At 51.2% G+C, this 10,147-nt stretch overlaps 1 long non-coding RNA gene across 3 annotated transcripts in view; it reads left to right on the top strand.

Moving 5' to 3' along the window:
- The first annotated feature begins 1,985 nt into the window (after nucleotides 1-1,985).
- Nucleotides 1,986-10,147, top strand: part of LOC138443842 (uncharacterized) — a 63,502-nt gene continuing 55,340 nt past the window's right edge. The window contains exon 1 of one of the 3 annotated variants that reach the window (XR_011258323.1): nucleotides 1,986-2,174. This is a non-coding gene — a long non-coding RNA (uncharacterized lncRNA). Of the gene's footprint in view, nucleotides 2,175-8,597; nucleotides 8,644-10,147 lie in introns of those variants that run through there. The other 2 variants (XR_011258324.1, XR_011258326.1) reach the window with 2 other exon arrangements.

Raw genomic sequence — 10,147 nt, 5'->3', positions numbered from 1 at the left:
TACAGTCCACGGGGTCGCAAAGAGTTGGACACGACTGAGCGACTGAACTGAGCTGAACTGAATTAACATTTATTAAGCACTTTACATGAACAAAAGTTCTAAACACCTTAATCCTTACAACCAGCAATGAAATAGGCACTTTATTATTGCCATTTTATACATGAGAAAGCAGGCACAGAGAGGTTGAGTCACTTGCTCAGGGGCACACAGCTAGAGAGGGCTAGGCAAGGATTTTAACACAGGTGGTCTCCCTCCACTTCATAGTACCAAACCATTGTTGAACACCTACTATATGCAAGGCATGGTTGTAGGTGCAAAAGCTGGTTCTCAAAATTGAATGTCGACAGCATTCATTCCCTGCCAGCCCTTCATCCCCAAGGGCTTAGCAGTCATTCCTGCTGCTGCGAGTCATTTTTTCAAAAATGCCCAAAATGGAGAGACGAGAAAGTCAAAGGAGAGACTTGCTCAGAATTAGAACACAGTCCTTAGGGGTCTGTGCAGAAACTCCAGAACAGAAGGGCCTGGCTCTGGCTAAGTCAGACCCCAGCTGCTCCCAGCCCTCCTCGGCCATCTCGGATGACTGAACAAACAGCTCTATATTACCTTGTGGGAGAGGAAGCCTGGTCCTCACAGGAGCGGCCCTGAAAAGGCCGTTCGTCGTGTCTGGCTCCCCGTCCCCACCCTTGCAGCCGGGCCTGCAGTGGATGCCCGGAGTTCAAAGGCGCTACTTCCCTTGGAGCCACATCAAGGACTGGAGTGATGAAAGAGCCCTCTGACCTCCTCACAGTGAGGATGGAACCACCTTTGTATTGTGTGTGTGTGTGCTGAATTTTTCCTGTCACTATTGTGTTTTCACGCGCTAGATGTAGAATGTCTGAAAACAATCATCGGAAATAGTCTCTCACCTACAGCCAGAGGCTGGAACCTGGCCCAGTGTGGGGGAGAGGATGTGTTCTCCCAGTGAGAACCTGGTGACCCACGTTAAGGAGGCTCATTAGAGGGCACGGGTGGGCTTTCTCAGCCTGGGCCCTGAACACTGGCTCTTTGAGATTTCCTCTACCCACAAGGCTACAGGCTCTGATGGGAAGGGCCCCAGCCTAGCAGCTTTCTCAGTGGGAGAGGTTTGCCTGGAGGCCACACCTTATCATCCGACCCATAATGGGCCTCCATCTCCAGGTGTATCGCTTCTGCCTGAACACAACCTGATAGCAAGGCCACTCCAGGCCTGATGTCCAGCCCACTCCTGGGTTTTTGGCAAGGGGCTTTGTGGTGGTGGCAAGCCCTCTGGGGAGACAGTAGGATTTCCACCCATCCTGAGGTCAAGGCTGCTGGGTGCTGGTGGTGGGAAGCTGACGAACTCTGTGGCAGTAAGGAAGGCGTGAGAAGGCACCTATAAGCCCAGCTCCCCCTCAGACCTGCACAGGCCTCCTGTCTAGGAAACGGGAACACATACTCTCACAGGCCTGCCCCACGCTGGGGTGGACTGCCTGGCTTCAGAGGCCTCTGGTTAACAGAAAGTGCCACAGCAATGCTAACAGGGGCTGTCCAGGCCTCTGCGGTGTGACCTCTCCTGTGAGGAGCCAGGCCAAGCGGTGGGCCAGTGCCCACAGGCCGAGAAGTAGAGTGGGAACGTTGAGGAGGGAAAAAATGAGAAACATGAAGGTCTGTACTGAGGGATCCTGGCTGGGCGAGCCGGTTTGCAGGCTGTCTCCGCCATTCTCTGTTGGCCCTGAGGTTTAAAGGATCCAACAAGGAAAAATCAGGCTCCAAACCATGATGGCCAAATATCCCCCAAACGAGCAGATCACCCTTCTTCTGCCCCAGACACCAGGCCGAGCAAATGCTATTAATAACCCTGGCCACTCCCAGGTCCACTCGGGGTGCTCAGGGCTGCAGCCTGCTCCTCGGATGCGGCCAGCTGTTTCAAACAGGTTTGGGAAAGTGATCTTTGGCACGGAATGAAGAAGGCATGTGTGTGTGTGTGTGTGTGTGTGTGTGCACGCGTGCGCACGCACATGTGCACATGCGTGTAAGCACGGCGGTGCGGGGGGAGACACCCATGAGTCCTCTATCAGGGCCAATGTTATTTTTAATTGCCAAGAATCAGCCCATGGCTGTTCCTCAAAGCTGCAGAGTGCGGGCTTGCCAGGGGTCGGAAACCGACTTCAGAGGAGGTAAGAAAGCCAGTCCCAAGGACGGTTCATTACCGAGCTGTCGTGTCTTATGGAAAATGAGGTGACGCCTCCGAGTTTATACAATCCTCTCCCCACCACCTCTCCCTCTTTCATTCCCCTCTAAAAAGGGAGCAGTGAATTTGAGCAATCTGGGAATTTTGGTTTCTGCCCTGCCCCTGAAGCATGACCGATGGCCCATTTTTCAAGCCAAATCTCACCCCTTGCAGGCAGCTGTTAGGAAACCACAGAAGGTGCTTGAAGGAGCACAAGAAATGGCTGGTTCTAATCTGGGGGAAAAAAATGAATTAACAAGGCAGCTACTTATGGAAGAATGTTTTCTTTTCTTCAGCCTCAGCCTGCATATTTTCACAACATGTGTACTCTGTTACCTTGTCACTTCCCTGTTTTCTTTGGGTAAATAACTGGGCTCTGGGCTTAGGGGAAAAAAAGAAAAAGAAAAAAAGCCAGATCGGGAGGATCTCTGGGAAGGCCTTCCTGGCTGGGCTGGAGGGGGGCGCATGAGCGTGCTCTGGGGACCAAACAGGCACGTCCCAGACCCAGCCCGACCCGTTCTGGATGGGGCTTCTCACTGAACTCTGCAAGTCACGGTGTGGGAGTCAGGGAAGGGGGGCAGCCCCCTCCCTCAGCTGTGGGGCTGGCAGGCCCCAAAGCTAGGGGGAAATAAAGGACTTTTCTCCTTCGCCAAGTCAAATGGGAAGCCCTCTCTGAACTCCACAGAGTCAACAAAGCACACCCTGGCTCTTCTCCCAGCCTCGTCTTCCCACTCACCAGGGAGCCACCCCAATGAAGGCGGGGGTTGGCCCCAGGGGGCCCCACTGTGAACCCTGCAGGACCTCGGTTCCTTTCATGGAACTCAGAGGAGGGTCTTCCTCCTTAGCAACATAGCTGGTGTCTGGATGTGGAGGCAATGGTCTCCAAAATGCTCCATGGGTTTTGAGTCTCCCTTGCAGAGATGTTACTTTGTTCTTTTTCACTTTTCTGGCCCAGGGATACTTACCTTGGGCTATCTTACCTTGGACTTTTGTACCAGATGGGTGCAAAACAGCGTCGCTGACCTTTAAGACATGTGCTACTGACGAGGGGGCAGGGAGACAGTTGCTTCCTGGCTACCTGGTTATCCTGACAAATTGAGATCTTTTATTTACAAAGCGATAGCATCTCTTAGGTGCTCACAGCTGATCATTAGATCAAAGAACCATTACTGATAGTGCTGCCAATACTGTAACCACTTGCAAAAGGAGCTAGTTTACCATGCAGTGAAACACGTGTGCTGGCTCCACCCTGCAGGGGGAAACTGGGCCAAAGTGTCCTTCAAGGCTGAGACCAGTACCACCAGCAGCCCTCACCACCAAGGTGGCAGAGGCATAGAGGCGTTAGTTGGGGGCCGTCTGGACCTGCGTTTGTGCCTTTCCTCTCTCCATCTGTTCCAGAGTCTTTGATTCCAACCTGGAACTCCCTATATCACTTTGTAGATCACACAGCCTTCAGCAGGCGGAGGTTTGGAATTCAAACCCGCAGTTTTCGGTTGCAGAGTTCTGGCCCCCATCTGTTGAGCAGAGCTTCCTTCAATATCACTGGGAGAGCATCCATTTTCCATAAGGTGGGGTCACTTGGAGAGGAAGGCGGGTGTTACTGCAGGCGTTGCTTATTTCAAACTGGCATTTGCAGGGCGTCAAGGGCCTTCAGAGGGAGGAAAAGGGAAAACCAAAGGCTTTCCGGTAATAAGGGAACAAAGGCACTCATGGACCATCCAAACCATTCGTGTGGCCCAGTTCTGCAAAAGGCAGCTTTGGAGATGTGCTTCAAGGCAGACAGGCAGTGGTGAGGACCAAGGCCATAGCCCAGGTTCATGGAGCCCTCGCTGTTCCCAGGATGGCTCAGGACTTTGTACATGTCATCTCAGATGTAACCCTCTCAATAACCCTCGGAAGCAGGTACTATTGTTCTTTTCCAGAGGTGGACGCCAAGGTGCAGAGACAGTAGGTAGCTTGTTCAAGGTCGCCCTGAGAGACTGGACAATGGCAATCACCCAGGCAGGATGAGTCTGAAGCCAGGGCTTTTGTTCTTCATGCGGGGCTGACTCTGGGGAGAAGCTGCAGGAGCACCCCCCTCACATACAGCATTTAGGAGCAGTTCCTTCATCGGGCTTGATGGCCTGTCCCATGCCAGCAGAAAGCGTCCAGGTCTCTCCGGTCACTGTCCCAGCTGTGTCTCCATGCAGAGCCCTGCAGTGCTGGTCCCTGAGCCGTCACACTTGGAGCTGCCCTCCCTCCACCCAGCTCCCCAGGCCCAAGCCCATGCCCACCTGGTTTATATTTGTGCCTCAGTCCGTACTCTCACACTTCTTGTCTTTCCTTCCTCCTTGTCACCTCTTCCTCTAAGTGCCCTGGGTGGCGCTTTCCAGAGTAGAGGCCCCAAGTCAGCCAGCCTGACCAAGCATCCAAGGGTGGCAATTAGACAACCAGCACCAGAATCCTCTAGGGTGCTTCAAGAATGCAGATTCTCAAGTGCTGCTGTAAAGCTCATTAAGGTTCTCAGCAGTGAGACTGGAAATCTTCATTTTAAACAAGCTCCCTAAGGGATTCTGAGCCTGGACAATCCCAGGGACGGGGGAGCCTGGTGGGCTGCCATCTATGGGGTTGCACAGAGTCGGGCACGACTGAAGTGACTTAGCAAGGGGTTCTGATACTCCCTAAAGTTTGAGGCCCATAGTTTAGGCTTTTTATGAATTACGATGTATTGAACACGAGCCAGGCGTAGCCACACCGAAATCAGACAGCAACACACTAAACTCTGCCTCTTGTGGCTCAGAGGCTGTAGAGCAGGCGCCGTGCAAAGAGCTGGGAGTTTATCTGGATCCCGGTGTGGGGATTCTCAAATAGGGAGATTGGGCTGAGAGGAAGTGAGGACTGTCACAGGAAGATGTAGGAGGCGACGTGGTCTCTCTGCCAGTCCATTTGGAAGTCCTGGAGAGGCGAAGGCAAAAAATTCCCCAGCAAAAGTTCCAAGTAGAGTGACTCCAGAACCCCATTTTAACAGGCATTTCTGAATCTGGCCATTTCCTGCTGGATGATCCCAGCAAACAGGATGGAGAGTAAATCAGGCCGTAGGGCTTTCTGAAGGGAAAGCAGATAGCCTGCAAAGCAGAAAGAACGTGGTGGACACCCAGGTAGGCCACCTGGGGCAAAGGAAAGGACATTCCAATACTGCTGAAGGTCACTTTTAGAGGCTTAGGAGAGAAGCCGCCCCTGAGAGACCCTGAGTCCCCAACTCATTAATGGAAGAAATCCTGGGCAGGCCACTGTGTCCAGATAATGAGATTAAGCTTTTGGTCAGTTTGGAGTTTGAGGAAATGAAAAAAAGAAAAAGCGTTTATAAAATTGGAAGAGTTTTTCCTCAACTCACCAACAACTCCAAAACAACTGAACACAGAGTACTTTAAACTTGGCATGTGGTAGAACCTCCATGAAAATAATTTCTCAGCTCATTTGGTAACCACCTATAACATCTGGGCATGCTCAGTGGAAGGAACGCAAGTGAAAATTTGACTGTTAGTCCGGAAAGTGGTTAGAAGATGAGATAGAGATGCTGTCTAAAGCATCATCAACTCAATGGACATGAATGTGAGCAAGCTCCGGGAGAGAGTGAAGGACAGGGAGGCCTGGGGTGCTGCAGGCCACGGGGTGACAGAGTGGGACATGACGTGGCAACTGAACAACGACGACATAAAAGTGGGACTAGGAGGAGGGAAAGCAGTGAGGTGGCATGAACATGGGGAGACTTTGGGTACACGGAGGCCAGCCTCTCCTTCTCCTTCTGTGTCCACATGGACTCGGATGAGCCACGTCAAGTCTCTGGGTCCGGGGAGCGCACAGATGAGCAGGGGAGAGCCCCGTGTGGCCAGCAGAGTGGCTGCCCCGTGGCACAGGGGCCACCTGAGTGGATACACGGAGCCTCTGTCCACTCTGCATGCTTGAGTCCTCCTCAGACTCCAACCTGGGCAAACCCAGACATTTCCCACTGTCTCTTCAGTGGGAAAACCACAGGAAACAGACTAACAGCGGCTCTGTGGTCTTCTGCAGAGTAATAAAATTAGAGCATTACTCAAAGTTGCCCCTGCGATGTGTATTTATATAGTGTCATATATTTATTTACATTGTGTTGCACAGCACTTATACAAATCATGAATACCTGTCATTTGTGTTTATATAATGTTTCACATACAGTGTCATATATATTTACACAGTGTCATATATATGACACTATACAAAAACAAATTGAGGATATTCATATGTATATTACAAGTACCTATTGCATTATAGGTATATAGAGGTAAATATCTATATATAGTTATTTGTATATATATATATGCACATGGGCTTCCCTGGTAGCTCAGCAGTAAAGCATCCCCCTGCCAATACAAGAGATGCAGGTTCAATTGCTGCCTTGGGAAGATCCCTTGGAGAAGGAAATGGCAACCCACTCCAGTATTCTTGCCTGGGAAACATCATGGACAGAGGAGCCTGAAGGGCTACAGTCCATGGAGCCGCAAAAGAGTTGGACATGACTTAGCGACTAAACAACAACAAATACACACACACACACACACACACAGAGGCACATATATGTTGGTATTAGTATGTATATATGAAACACTATACAGAAAGACAAATCCTATATACAGACCTGCATGAGCCACTGGTTAAGTTACCTAAGGCTTCCCAATGAAACCACAGACAATAAACATTTGACTCTTACTGAGGGTTGAATTGTGTCCCCCAAAAGATATACTGAAGTCTTAACCTGTGAATATGACCTTATGTGTAAATAGAGTATTTGCAGATGTAATCAAGATGTGAATTAAAATAAACTCATACTAGAGGAGAGAGGGCCCTTATTTCAATATGACTGGTGTCCTTGTAAGAACAACAGAGACAGATATACACAGGGAGAAGACAGGCATGCAGGGGAGAAGGCCCTAGGGAGATGGAAAGAGACTGGAGTGATGCATCTTATAAGCCAGGGAACTGCAAGGATTGCCAGCAACCATCTGACGCTAAGAAGAAGCAGAGATGGGTCCCTCCTGAGAGCTTACACGGCTCTACAGGCACCCTGACTTCAGACTTCTGGTCTCCAGAACTGTGAGAGAATGCATTTCTGTTCTTTTAAGCCACCCACTTAAGCATCAGTGTGTGAGTCTTTGCTAGGGCAGCTCTAGGAAATGAACAGGCCTCCTGCTGTGGAATGGAAGAGAAGCAAAGCCTTCGTGTTCACCAAGCTTTTGCATCTGCTGAGCCCCCACTTCTTGGCCCCTTTCCCTGGCAGTCTCTCTCTCTCTCTCAGGGGAAGGGGTAGGGTGGAGATACTTCACTGTTTCCAACTGAAACCAACATCTGACAGATTATGAAGCTCCCATACCCCCCAGTCCTTGATGGTGACGGCTGATGGCTCAGGGCAACTGGCCACCTACCCTAAGTCCAAGCCTGGTCATCTGGAAATGGGGAGGTGAGACAGTGACACTTCATAGCCTTTCTCTCCCTGCCCCACTCTCTCCCAGCACCAGGACAACTTTTTTGAGAGCTTTGAGCCCTCAAAGTATGGTGGAAATTTATGGCTAGTGTTCTAGATGGGAGTTTCAGGCTGTTACAGAGTTTTGTCTTTTCATTTTAATGGTACACAGGAATCCTCCCCACCCTCCTCCAAACAGCCACACATCTTTTTAAAATTTGCACCTTCCCCCCCCCCCCCCCCCACCAGACTGGTTTCCTATGGTGAAGGAGAGGGTAGGAAATGCCCAATAAATCATCCACCTGTCCTCACTCAATTGAGAGGCAGGAAATGCTGAAAACAGTCCCCTTACCTTTTCCACTTTGAATATAACAAGAGCTATCAGGACCCTTTGAAGGGCAGCCCCTCTGACAGCACTATTAATACTTCAAGGCCACTGGAGTTGTTTCCAGGCACCAGACCCAAAGGCGGCAGGCACGTTTAGGATGCTGACTGCCTCTGCTGCCCACCCCTGCCGTGGGCAGCCTCTCCCTGGGCTGGCCCTGGGAAGTGGATGAAATCAGCTGCAATCTAAGGGGCTCCATGTCCACGGCATGGTAGTAACTCTGCAGGACAAAAGGAATTTTAATCCCTAGTCCTGTCTTTAAGGAGTTTACAATCTAGATGGCAAAACGGCTAAGTCATGAACATTAAGAAAATGATCCCAGACAAGGGGGTTTATAGGAAATTTCCCAGGAGAAGTTGGGTATGTATAGAAGAAATGCTTACAGGCATGAAGACCAGGAAGGGGCTGGGAACACGCTAAGAGGAAGAAGATGCCGCAGCTCCTGTGAACACCCTGGAATGCATGGTGAAGACACTCATGCGCCTTCTTGGGGGATGGTGAGAAGCTGGGGTGTGTGCAGAAGGCCAGGCAGGGACAGGAAACACGGCTGGAGAGGTGAGCAGAGGCCCTGCGTTGCGGGGCGGGGGGTGGTCTTGAGAGCTTGGCTAAGAATGGTGGGCGGTGGAGAGGGGCAGATTGAAACTGTGCCCAGAATCTGTGTAAACGGGTTGCTCCTCCCAAACGATGGCTTCCCCTTGGACTTGAATTCAGAAAAGGGCCTGTGAGGCCTGATGGGGGCTCCACCCCAGGCTTCCTGGTGGCCATGTTGTGGGTTCTGACGCGCTTCAGAGTAAACTTTCCCTCAAACCTTGTGGGATGTTTTCTCCTCCAGTCTCCCACACTAGAATCACCCTTCTTTGTTCCCTGTCCCTCTTGCTGTTTCTGGCCACCTCGCCTCTCAGACGGCCCCCACCTGGGGTGTCCCCTGCCTGCCCTCCACCCCCATCTCCTCTGGCCCTCCCTGCTCACCTGGCCCCTGCCTTCGGGGCAGGTAGGCCTGTCCTTCAGGAGCACGAGGCATTTTCAGCTGGGCCTGCTTTTCTCCACAAGACTAGCTCTCTGGCTCTGCTGGAGCCACCATGCTCCATCCAATCCGGGCTTTTAGGAACAACCTGGAAGGGAGCAGGCTGCTCTGTGGAGAGGGGGGCATGCTGGGAGGGTGCGAACAAGAGGATGGTGGGGAGGCCGCTGGCTCCAGGGACAGCCTAAGCAAGGCCTTGGGAAGGAGGAGACCTCAAAAAGGAGGATAGGAAAGTTAGGCCTGAAGGTGGGTCTTTCCTGAGTGAGGTCTGTTCCCTTCACCTGACCAGGAGCCACGGGCCTTTGTCTATGCCTTCAACACCACTTCTCCAGGCCCCAGAAGGCTCTGGACATGTATGGACACTCAGCACATATCTACTGAATAGCGAAGTGGGGGTGAAGGGGTGAGTGGGTAAGTGAGTAACTCAGTGGTGTCCCCACCAAAGAGAAGGGACCTTCTCTCAAGCCCACAGCAGATGATGGGGTTCTGGACACTCTACCCTCAAATATGGCAACTTAAGACATGAAATATTTTAAGCTGAAGGAGTCTGAGAAAACAACAGAAGCAAGAAAGTCGCTCTGACTGTCCCCCTGACCCTTCTCCCCTGACCCAGCCCATAAAACCCTCACTTGAGGGGTGTCCTTCCTGTGACTGGAAGTTTATCTGTCTCTGAAGACAAAGGAATGCCAAGAAGAATCCTAGCAAACAAGCTTTGCCAAGTTTCCCTGGTTTGTTCCACTGGCCTCATGTTCCCATCCTATCCCTCCATGACTGCCCACTCTTCATCAGACCTAGCATAAAAATATCCAATCTGTTTCTCTGGGTCTCCCTTTCCTGATGAAGGCCCTCGTGTCACATAAAACTTACATTAAATAAATGTGTATGCTTCTCACCTGCTAATCTGCCTCTGGCACTTTAATTTTCAAGCCCAACAGGGACCTTGAGAGAGTGCAGGAAAATTTTTTTCTCCTTTACAAGTTGATGACCAGACATCCCAGGAACTCCGGCAGGCAGAGGAGGGGACTCACTCCCACACCT

Source organism: Ovis canadensis, chromosome 7, assembly GCF_042477335.2.
Source record: "Ovis canadensis isolate MfBH-ARS-UI-01 breed Bighorn chromosome 7, ARS-UI_OviCan_v2, whole genome shotgun sequence".
NCBI classification, from domain to species: domain Eukaryota; kingdom Metazoa; phylum Chordata; class Mammalia; order Artiodactyla; family Bovidae; genus Ovis; species Ovis canadensis.
This window is presented reverse-complemented; position numbering and strand designations above follow the sequence as displayed.